Genomic DNA, 13002 nt, shown 5'->3' with positions numbered 1-13002 from the left:
AAATTGCCTGGGAAAGCCAATCACATATAAATTATTGAAGACCCCTGTACCACTTAAACTGGGCCATTAAAACACTGATAATGATGTACTTGGCAAGTGGAATGCATCATAGGTAGCTAATCACACAGGCTGTCCCTACAGCAGAGCACATGAAAAGTTGCATACACCCTGCAATCTGATTTCACCCCCATACTCTGCACCAGTGGAGTACAAACATGGGCTTTTTAACTAAAGCAATGCTAGGGGCTGCTGCAGATTTGCTACATTTGTATGTGATAGATGCTGAGGTCAGTGCTGATGCTGATGCTGACAATAAGCCTAGGCTGAGAAGGAGAAGAGTACCTTGTCACAATAAAAACTCATCTACAACTTGTTTAAAGAAAGTAATTTTAGATAAAAACTGGTTGTTTAATTGATTTTTCAATTGTGTGTTAGTTGCTTCTATTTTTCTATTGGGTGGCCTATATCTTGTGGCATTAATAGATTATATTTAAGGACTGGCTTTTAATTCTGATGTAATTTCACAGTGAAGAAGGAATATTTTCCAAACGCTTTTTGATTAAACTTTTAATTTTATTCAGCGTGTTCAGAGTCTGTTTTCTTTTGTACACTGTGTGTTTTGGTACGTTGACTCTGATTGATCATGATTTTTTATCCAGTTTTACTTTGGATTTTTGTTTTCCAGATTAATCCTGAGCAATGGTATCAATATCACACAGCCCACATCTGATGTTAAACATGAAGGCTATTCCGCTTCCACCTTTCATTTGCTTGATGTGTTGTTAAAATGTAGAATCCAACCCTTTGTTATGACAGGAAAAGGACTGTCTTACATCTGTCAGTGATCATGATTTGCAGTCTTATAATAGCTGCCCTGTACAAATCAACATCTTTGAACAGAAAGTGCAAACATTCAGAAGAATACAATGGCAGTGGCTTAGTTTTGCGGCTTATCTTGACCTAGGAATTGTTCCTTGGGATTTAAGGATTACTAAAATGCCATCTTTTGGCAATACTTACCCTGAACTATTGAAAAAATAGCAGAAGCTTAATCTCAAGCTAAGCTCAAATTATATGGTATTGATAAATCAATTTTTTCTAAGGTTGAGAATGAGCTCCAGGATGAAATTAATAAAATGGAAAGTGAAATTTCATTGATGCTTTCCTTTAAGGAGTGTATTCCTGTCTATGATAAAAGGCTAGGAAGGCTAACAGCCTATGATCATCATTTGGAGTGTTAAAAAATGCAAACCTGTCAGAGATATTATTAATTTTCATACTGGTGACATTTTGTCTTGCCTTAAAGAAGTACAATCTGATGGAAAATTACATTAAAATAATCATAAGAAAAGTTTTGTGAGTACATTTGACACTTTTCCTTGTTATAATCATAACTCTTGAAATTTTGTATGTATGGATGCTGACTTCATTCATCCCAAGAAAAAGAGAAAATACACCTTTAAATGTTCAGCTACCTGTAACACTACCAATGTAGTATACATGGCAAACTGCATGAAGTGTCAGAGTTTTTATATTGAGAAATCCACTCGTAAGTTAAAAGAAAGGATTATTGAACATCGATCGGAAATAAGGCGAGGTGTGATTAATAATGCTCTCGCAAAATATACTTTAGAAACTGATTCTGATCATAGTTTTCTTTTTCGAGTGATAGAAACTTTATATAGGAATGAAACGGAAGGTGATCTTAACAACAAGCTGGAGAGATTTGAATATGAATGGAATATTAGGTTGCAGGCTGACTGTTTACCTGGTATAAATACTTCCATTAGTATCAAACCAGATTTAATATTTAAACAGATGTGTTCACGTTGAGAGTGAGATGGCAATATTTTTATTTTTATTTTTTAGTTCTTATGCACATTTTTTTGGTTGTTTGATTTTTTAATTGTGTGTGAATTGCTTCTATTTTATTTATTGGGTGGGCTGTATCTTCTGACTTTAATAGATTATAGGTTTGGCTTTTAATTCTGATTTAATGTCACAACAAAGAAGGAATATTTTCTGAAAGCTTTGTGGTTATGATTAAAATTTTAATTTTATTCAGTGTGTTCAGGGTCTATTTTTTTTTGGACATTGTGTGTTTAGGTACATTGACTCTGATTTATGTTGATTTTTTATCCAGTTTACTGAGGGGAGGATGGACCTGCCCATCCTGGGAGGGGATGGTACCTGACAGAGCTGAAAGGGGAGGATGGACATGCCAATTCTGGGAGGAGATGGTGCAGAATATCAGGAAACATACTGGCATATTCACTTGTAGAAGGTGTGATTGAAATGTGCATCCCAGGGCAGGGATTTCAGCTCTCAAAATAACTGTTTGTTGGTAACCTACATTGAATACATATGTGAGCATGTGCTTGCAAGGGAAATACATTGTCTCCCTCTACAGTGATGATGGCATCACATCTTCCACCCATGGCTGGAGTTATGCTGTCAGCAAAACATCCTCATAGTTAAGATAATTCTAAGTTTTCAAAGTAGTGTCATGTCTGTCTGAATGACATCACCTTGCAGATAGCACTTACCCCAACACTGGGAAGCATTATCATTGGACTAGGAAATGAATGGGCATGTCTGATTAATGGGAGGCTTAATGGTCAGCAGGTATGGGGATAAAAAGAGCAAAATAAAATGTACAGTAACTGCATTCACCCATTAGAGACAGCCAGTTGATAATTGGGGCTAATGGCATGTTTTCATAATGACACTCAACATTTAGTTGTCAAAGAAGAGTGGACGAAATGCATGAATGGCACATGAGAGTAATCAGACTGACAAAATTCAAAGATGTAGAAAGCATGGTGCAAAAATTTGTTGTATAATGCTGCAAATATAGTTTCACAGGGAGGAGGTGTTCCATAAAAGCTGGATCAATTGTTGGCACAGGTTGTTGCACAAGAATAAAGGTTGAGAAACAAATTTATCAGTCTGGGTGCCATCATCAGATTCTCAAATCAGTCCTCACCAGCAAATTCCAACATCAGCAGTAAAACATGGCAAGAGTTTTGTTGTCACCATTTGTGTATACCACTACAGTCTGCACTAGAATAAGATCAGCATAAGAACAGCCTGTTGGAATTCTGGCCTCTGTCAATTTAGCATCTTTAGCACAGAAAATATTAATTAACCCAAAATAATCAAGCTTCAATTGAGAAAGTTTGTGCAAGTTTGTCTATATAAAGTGTTGGTACTTACATATTATCGCAACCAGATTTTTGCGATAATACGGCTTGCTTCCCGGTGTGTGACTGTAACCAGAAATGTATGCAGAATCACACAGGGAATGTTATCTGTAAAAAAAAAACACTCTGTTGAGGTAGGAGTAGTGTAGTACTACAAAAATGACTGCTTGTTTGAACCTATGCCATTTCCCGACATCATGTCAGTCTTAGTGCTTTTCCAAGTCCTGTTATGTGTGCACACAACAGAGCAGAGCCGAGTCTGCAGCATATATTCCCTTCCCCAGAACTAGCAGCCCAAAAGGGGTAAAAAGCAACTGACAGTTCACACACCATTCAAAAAGGGGGAGAAAGGTAACACCTACAGATGTGATTCAGTTATTATTAAACACACACATCACAGAAAGCAGGGAGTGTGAAATCTTCATGTGAAAATGCAGAAGTGCGAAAGATGGTTTCAGGAAAAGTAAAATCTTACAACCTGCACATTTGCTACGGGGGACAAAAACATAGAGATAGCCGGTCAAAATCTTTCAGATGACGAAAATAAAATCTGAGTACTGGCGATGAACATAAGGATGGTATATTCCCGATTAACTTAGCCTATATTGCGCTTGTAATCAGGAAGGTAGGATCTACCATGCGCTGCATGCAGCAGTATGTAGTTCACTGGCAAAGTGAGACATGCCAGTCAGGACTCCAAAATTTGGCAGTTAGTCCTCTCCCTGCCTCAAAACCATGTGTGCTACAATTTAACTTACTTACTTATACTCCCTTTTCCAGCTTAATAGACCTGCTGTCTCAGACATGGGACTAAATTCGCAACCACGAAAATCTGGTTGCGATAATACGTAAGTACCAAAGTGTTATTTGCAGTTTCTTTGATTTGTGCGGTTACCTTTCTGCATTATGGTTGAAAAGAAGGTGACATACTTTATCATGCAAAGTACTTGTTGTATTTGTATTTCCTGGATCAGAAATGTCCTCTGTCTCTCTATCTCTCTGTGATGCATTTTTTGTAACTGAGGTGGTACCAGCCATTAAGTGTAATTGTTATACCTTGCAAACAAGCAGAAAAACAATATGTTTGTGGTGTGTCTTCCATATGGTTAGGCAGATATGTATGCTGTACTAAACCAAAGTAGTTCCTAAAAACAAGGTAGCTCTCTAACCCTATTCAAGCATTCCCTAGATCAGTTGATGGAAACTCACAAAACACATCAGGCCTAGCTTGTCAAACAGTTATGGAAACGGGTAATGTGTAGTGGGTGTCATTGTGGCCAGGATTCAAATTATCCATCCAGATCAACTGCCCAGTAAAACCTATGAACTTCTAAATCTATTAGGATCAGGGAGGACTTCTACAATTGCATGCTGGTTTTAGATGTCATTGGAAAAAGCAGAAATAATTTACTATAGCCCATGCAGATATTGGCTATTGTAATGGTTTCTGCATATGTGTGCTCTTGGAAATAAGCTGAAGTACATCATACTGGGCCATATTTCCTGCATTTGGTCTACTATATATTTCTGCTGTCTTAGTGCCATTGTGGTTACATGAAGTAAATGTGTGTGCATTGGGGGTGGTCAGTTGCTGCATTTGTGTTATCTTTGCAAAATGCTGAAATAACTTAACTATAGGCAGTATTTATTTAATTTGGAATATTGCTATTGCTGCAGTTGTAGAAATTGAGGCAAGGGTTCAGATGACTTTGTCTGTTATGTCCAAAAGACACATAGCAATGTATCATGTACAATGGTGTCTGACCATAATTTATTTAACACCATAAATATGTTTACAGCTAATATTGTCATTATCTTGCTCTACCCCATTCAAGGGGGCTACACTTACTTAGCTGCTCTGTGCAGCCAAGTCACCAACTCACCCTAACAGCAGCACCTATAGAAGGATCAACAACACTCACTCACTGGTAAGATCAGACCATAAACTAATCTCACTGGATATTCACATCCCGACCCCACCCCCTGCCCAGAAAACCACAGTGAAAAACTTCTCTAAAGCAAATTTCACACTCCTCAAAACCGAGGTGGAATCCTTCAAAGCCCCCGGGCCTGTGGAAAATACGGCCCAGACCGCAGAATCCTTTATAAACGCATTCTATGAACACCTTCAGGAATGCATGGATCATGCAATCCCAAATAAAACCAAGACCCAATCCTCCAAAGGCAGACGTCCTGTCTGGTGGACCCCAGCCATAAACAAACTATACAATAGAAGGAGGAAGCTACTACATGACAGAGCAAAATCCCAAAAGGGAAGGCATCTCTGATCAGTATTAGCAAAAACTACGGGCACTCATAAAATCGTCTAAGGCCAGCTTCGAGAGAAAAATTGCACAGGACACTAAGGATAATCACAAGGCTTTCTTTAGTTATGTTAGGAACCTGGGTGGGAATTCCCAGATATGCTCAGAATTAGTCCAAAATGACAAAAAATACAGCGAACCCACAGACATTGCCAACATCCTAGCTGACAGGTTCAGCACAAACTTCTACCCCCCTCCCCGCCAAAAGGGCTAATATCTAGCCCAGCAGAGTGCTGCCCCCCTGACATCTCAGATGCTCAGGTAAGAGCTGCCCTCTCCAAAGCAAGAAACACAGCATCAATGGGACCAGACGGTGTCCCGGGCTGCGTCCTACATGAACGCCAAGAAGAGCTAAACCCAAACCTAAAACTACTGTTCAATCTCAGCCTTACTACAGGATATGTACCCAAAGAGTGGCGTACAGCAACAGTGGTCCCTCTCCACAAAGGTGGTGCCTCAATGGATCCTAGAAACTATCACCCCATAAGTCTCACTAGCTTGGTCTGCAAAGCTATGGAAAGGATCATCATGGACCTTATAAATAAAGATATTGGGGACCTACAGACACTGGATCCTACCCAGTTCGGCTTTGTTAAGGGCAGATCCTGCCTCTTAAACCTGGTCGATTTCTTTGAAACAGTCACCAAGGCCATTGACAAGGGGAAGGTGGTCCACACAGCCTACCTGGACCTTGCAAAAGCCTTCAATACAATACCCCACTCAGGCATTATAGATAAGCTCACCAGCTTAAATATAAACCCCTATGTCACTAGATGGGTTGCAAACTGGCTCAAGGACAGAACCCACATGGTTAGAATAGCTGGAGCCATGTCAGACTCCAAACCAGTTACAAGTGGCATCCCACAAGGCTCAGTCTTGGGACCTCTCTTGTTCGGTATATATTTCTCGGAGGTACAGGCCAACATGGAAGGACTGTGGCTGACCAAGTTCGCAGATGACTGCAAACTGGGTGCCATAATAGACTCTCCAGCCGACACAAGCATCCTCCAAAAGGGCCTCATAGAAACAGACAACTGGTGCCAGAGCCATGGCCTCAAGCTAAACGCCAAAAGTGTATAGTCACCCCTTTAGGCAAAAACAAAGTGCCCACAAATTACCACATAGGTGGTAATCCATTAAGTACAGAAGAAGTAATTAGGGACCTGGGGACACAAGTTGATAGCAATCTCTCATTTGACAACCACATGGCCAAAGTGGTTAGAAAAACATTTTATATAGCCCACCTAATCATGAAGGGATTCACATCTAGATCAGGGGAGGTCATTGTGCCTCTTTACTCATCCCTCATCAGGCCCATAATTGAGTACAATGCCCCTTTTGGGATGTACCTTACCAGACACCTGCAGCAACTGGAAAGACCCCAAAAGTACCTCACCAAGTGGATCAAGGGGCTCAAACAGATGCCATATGCTGCCCGGTTAAAGAAACTCCTGCTCTACTCAGTGGCATACCGCCTGCTCAGAGGCGATCTGTGCCTGACATATAAAGCCCTGTCCAACCCGGAATTAATGGACATGCTGCACCTCAGAAAATCCAAATCCCATCAAGCTACGTGCTCGAGGGACTTAAACCTCAGCACTGAAATAAATAGGACATGTTGGTGGGACAGATTCATAACCCAGAGGCTCCCTTCACTCTGGAATAAAATCCCAGTCCAGGTTAGGCAGAGTCCCTCATTGACTCTCTTCAAGAGGAATCTTGATGAGTGGATGGGAGATCATAGGTTTACCCCGGGTATCACTTCTGTGTCACTGTTAGACAGAGGCACAGTATACTAACCTCGAAAAAGGGCATAGCAAAATTAATTTAAAATGGGTGGCAAAAGCGATACACACTCTGGCTAGGCTTATAAATGCCCTACGGCAGATAGCCTAGTATGAACCTATGAACAAACTCTACCTCAAGTGCAAATAGTCCTGTAAAAAGATAAACATATACAGCAGCCATAATTCTGCTATTATATATTCTGAAAAGCATCCACACCATACCGGTCACAGCAGCTAAATAGTAGGCAGCTAGCCAATTTAGCCACCAATGTCAGCTGCATTAGACTCCAGTGTTTGAATGCTTGTAAGCATGCTTCATTGTGAAGGCAGACATGAATAAGGGCATGCAGTCAATGGTAAACATCAGCCTTTCAAAGACAATGTAGCTGCAGAAGGGTGATACCAGTTATCAGGGATGTTTCTGTATCTGCATCTGTGCAATAACTGGCCTCATGCACCAGTCAACAATGTGCACAAAAGAACACAGTTGATACATAGGCGGGATAGGTTCCTGACCCAGAAACTCCCCATACTCTGGCGTAGACTGCTCATACATGTCAAGCAGAGTGCCTCCTTGGCCCTCTTCAAAAGGAATCTTGACGATTGGATGGGAGATTTGAAATTCATCCTGGGGATCATGTCAGTCATCCTGCTAGACAGGAGTCCAGGGAAGTAAATATTGTGGGAAGAAATATCCAGGGAATTGTTATGGCTAGGCTTGTATAGGTCCTAGGACCGATAGCCTAGCACCAGCCTATGAACCCATACATAATATCCTATGGGTTGGGTCAGGTATCCTCTCCTGACAGGTTGTGCTTCTGGATGTATATGCAGTTAGAAAAAACCAGCAGTCCCAAGGATGAAGCAGCAGCAAAAACTAATAAAAATCAAACCACCAGTCTGACCGAACAATGATGGAAACCACCAGCAATAGCAAAAAACACAGTTTAATATCGCTTTCGTCTCAAAAGACTTCTTCAAAATGAAATAAAATGCAAACAGCAGCATCACCTTATATATCAAATCAAAATAATTACCTAATAAAACAATCAGTTACTTAAAGTGCACTAGCAAAAGGAATACAGTCATTAAAAGGCACACATCTAATAACATAACATAGACAGTTCATTTTAAAATCTTCAATCTTCTATTCTTCAGAAAACATTTAATATTCACTGAGTCATTAATACCAGTTTTTTTGTCAGCCCCTAACCTGAGCTGCCACATACTTTCTCTTTGTTCAAGTTAGTCCTTATAGTACCCCCCTTATATTTCTAACTAAATGTTACAAGACAGCAAACAAAAACTTTTTAAAACCACTGCATGTAATAGAATGTTTAAATAGAGCATTGTTGATGTTCTTAGATCTAATACAGTTGTAATGCTCTTTAATTCTTTTACTACGTGGTCGTGTGGACATACCTACATAAAATTCATTGCACACAGAACAAGCAGCAAGATAGACTATGCCACTAGTATAGCAATTGTATACACCATCAATGGAAAGTGTCCTGTCCAAACAGGGTAAATCAATACAGGGCCCCTCTAAAATAAAACAACATGAAGAACAAAAGCTACATCTGTACACCCCCTTACAGTCTACTGCTATCAGGGGCACTTTTATATGTGGAGTCAAATTGTAAACATCTTTCTAAACAGTCATTTTTTTAAAACACAAAATTGGGTTTATCACCTACAACTTGTATTAATTCACTATTTCCACCTAAGATGTTCCAATTTCTAGTAATAATGGACCTGATGTTAAATACATCAACAGACATATCCAAAATACAAGAAGTACCAACAGTATTTGGGTTAGTGTTGTTAGAACTTGAATTGTTAACACCTGTGACTCCATGTGGCTTATTTGTAACAGTAGTAAAAACATTTTTCAAAATCAGTGGAAAATCAGTAGTCCTTCTTGTTCTAATTTCATTAGCTAGTTTGCCAAGTAAATCTGAGGGGTAACCTCTAACCAAAAACATATTCTGTATAAAGCTGATTTCTGATTCAAAATCAGCTTCTTCAGAAATCATTTGTGAAGCACGAATAAACTTGACTCTTTGGTATATTATTTTTCATAAAAACTGGATGGTTGCTCAAATAATGCAAATAACTGTTAACAAAATTCTCCTTCTTTTGTATTCTACTTGTGAAACAATTATTAGAAGTATCCCAAGTCAGGGTAACATCCAAAAAATGCACTGACAGCCCAGCATTCCACAATACAAATTTTAAAAAATCACTGGAATTATTAATACTATCACAAAAAGAATGAACCTCATCTATGCCACCTTCCAAAATAAAAAACAAATAATCAACATATCTTCGATAAAAAAACTACATAATATTGCTCCATAATAGGTCTGAGAACACTATGTTCCCTCCACCCAAGAACTAGATTGGCTTAAGCCAGAGCTGCAGTGGACCCTATAGCTACCCCTCTTAGCTACTTGTAAATTTTCTTGTTAAATAGAAAATAATTATTAAGCACTAGTTCTATTAAGGTGCATAAAACAAATATGCTGTCAGAATGAAGCTGGGCTACATTTCCCAAGAACTGTCTAACAAAATCAACCCCTTGATCATGGGGGATACTCATAAACAATGACTGGATATCCGCTGGTAAGCAAAATGTTCTTAGAATCAAAGGAATATACAGAACTGAAAGTCCTAATCAAATCCAAAAAATGCCATGAGTTTTTAATAAATCAACCTAATTTTTAGACTAGTGGATTTAACATATAATCAGCTACTATAGAAATACCTTCTGTGACTGAATTAGTTGAAGATACTATGGGCCTGAATGGGGGATTTTCAAGATTTTTGTGAATTTTGGGAATACCAAACATGGTCCCCCAAAAATGGATGTTCAACTAACATAAAATCATACATATCATTAGTAATATGCCCATTGACCCACAAATCATATAACGTAGAACGTATACAGTGGTATGCCTTAAAAACCAGCTGTGGACTAACTACTGAATATTCAGTCTTAATACTTAGCATATTTTCCATAGAGTTGACATATTTGTCTTCTTCAAGAATTACCAGCCTCCCTCCCTTATCGACTTTCATAAACTGAAGGGGGCTTAAAGACCTCAGTTCTTTTAGGACTGTTCTTTGAGCTCTAGTAAGGTTATAAAACTTATAATCTACCTTAGTATGAACAAGTAGCCTGATGTCTTCAATGCAACAATTTTCAAAAACACGTAAAGTGTTAGTTAAGGGGGTAGTAATGTTACTTGGTTTGGTAAACAAACATTTATTAAACTCCATACTAGAAAACACATAACTTAAATTTAGTTTAGGACAAAACATTTTTAAATCCAACGTGTGTCCTAAATTCATCCTTTTGCAAGGCACAAAGTTAAAACCAAGCCCTAAAACAAATAACTGATCAGAAGTAAACGGATAACAAGTCAGATTATAAATTTTTTCATTCAAAATGTCAGTATTAGAATGTTCAGTAAAAGCAGTTACTTTTTCTTGTTCCTTGTGGAAGTCTTTCTTGTTGACACATCACCCGTCTCATTCTGACTTAAAACAGGTTGTTTCTCTAAAGGGACTCGCCCTGCATTAACTGGAATCTGACCAGAACCATTAATTTCAACCTGCTCATCACCAGGCATGTCAGACATATCATTCATATCTAATACATTCTCAGCAGTAACAACACCAGACAATTCACTTATGGAACAGTCAGAATTCAAAGTCAAACAGGAAGTGACATCACCACCTGTCTTAAAAACTTCACTAAAGGAAGTAGGAAGAAGACCAGAAGCTCCTTGGTTTCTATAACGACCCCTAAGTTGGTTCTGTGTCTTAAAGGGGCCAATAACCTTTTTAACATCAGAGAAATGGGAAAAAGCAGTATTGCTAGAATATGCATCAATATCCCATGGCAACTTCTTTAGCTTTCTCTGTATTAAACCTTGCTTAAATTCTTCCATAGAAAAAAGCAAAGCAGAGTAGTCTTTGTTTAAACAGGGTGTATTTCTTATAAGCTTTTGCAAAGAAGCTTCTGTCTTAATAATACCATTGCATACCTCCTCAATTCATTTCTTATTACGACCAACAAGCAATTTTAAGAAGTCAAGCCCTGTTTTAGAAATAAATTACACCAATTCAGAAATGAAGGACTCAGTTGGAAGTACACCATTAGGGCATTTAAAAAATGCAGACCCTTAGCTACTACTCCCACTTGTATGCATTTATCAAAATACTTAGTCTCAACAACCAAAACTGTGTACTTTTTTAGTAGTTTTTCCAACAAAGATAAAAGTCTTTTAGCCTCTTTTTCCACCTCTACATCCCTATCATTAAACATAGTAGAAGTTAGAGCTAAATTGTAGGTGTCAAAAAGGTCTGAGTCACAGTTTAAGTCTGCAGTAATGTCACTAAACACAATATTTTTGTTCTCAGAATGAAATACTGAAGCAGTCTTATCAATTACAGTCTCCACACTTTAATCTTCTGAACTAAGTGATGATAGTTTACTTAAACCAGTCATTCTATAATTACTTGCCATGAAAGTTTCAAGAGTCTTTTGCATGTCTTTCATAGTGCACACTAACATGGAAAGCAGGTTGGTATCTTGAAAATCAGACATACCAAAAGTAGAATGAACCAACATCTCCAAAAGTGGGTCCTCGTTCAAGCCAGCCATCCACAGGAAAGAAACATCAGCTAGAAAAAACAATAGTCCCAAGGATGAAGCACATCTGCAAAAGTCAAGTAATGCATGTAACATCCTTAAGCATATAGAGCCTATACTTCCCTAAGCTTTTCTTGCAATGTTAATGCGGTATAACACATTTGTTCAGATGCACACAGGAAAAAGTAAATGTTTTTGTGTCACATTTGTGCAATCTGTATACAGGCATAAATTGATGTACCTATCATCATAAAAATTCTATAGTTCTTGTTGTGTCTTTCGGCTTTTCCCGGTTAGGGGTCGCCCGAACGGAACTCCGGTCTGCTAATGATTGGCAGTAGATTTTTACATGCTGAGTTGCTGGCCCTGAAGCACAACCTTCAATGAAGGTACACCCATTCACGCATGTCTTCACACAGAGGACGGTCTAGCTGAGAATCGAACAGGACAACATCTTACTGTGATGCGACAACGCTACTGCAGCACCACCACTGCAGAATTCTATAGTATATAACCAAAAAGAACATGCAGGATAAATACAGAGGCAAATATCCATGCTGTTGCCTCCATCTAAGTCTATGACCTACAAATGCTCATCACAAGCAAAGTGCAACACTTTGACTTAAATAACAGAATTACTCAGAAACACCACTGATGTGGCAGGCACAGCCTGCATGGATGAAGAAGCATTGCATTCAGAGTTTCATGGGAAATGCCCCAGTACTCATCATTTTTATTAATTATCCATTTTATATATAATGTTTTTAGATGCAGGGATACATTCCCACATGAAAGATGCTAACTCATTTGTCAGCCATTGTATGTAGCACACAAACAAATAAGAATTAAAGATCAGATGGCATGACTATGTCAAATAACACCATGAAACATAGCCTAAATCTTGCATGATGTGGTGGCTACATGTTGCTATAGGTGATATTGTCCTTATTGCCCCTAAATGGGAAAGGCCTGGCCCAGAAGTGGAAATTACCATATTATAAAAACCATGTTCACTTATCTGGGCTATC

Source organism: Protopterus annectens, chromosome 3.part1 (genome assembly GCF_019279795.1).
Source record: "Protopterus annectens isolate FY-2018-M chromosome 3.part1, PAN1.0, whole genome shotgun sequence".
In the NCBI taxonomy this organism is placed as follows: domain Eukaryota; kingdom Metazoa; phylum Chordata; order Ceratodontiformes; family Protopteridae; genus Protopterus; species Protopterus annectens.
This window is presented reverse-complemented; position numbering follows the sequence as displayed.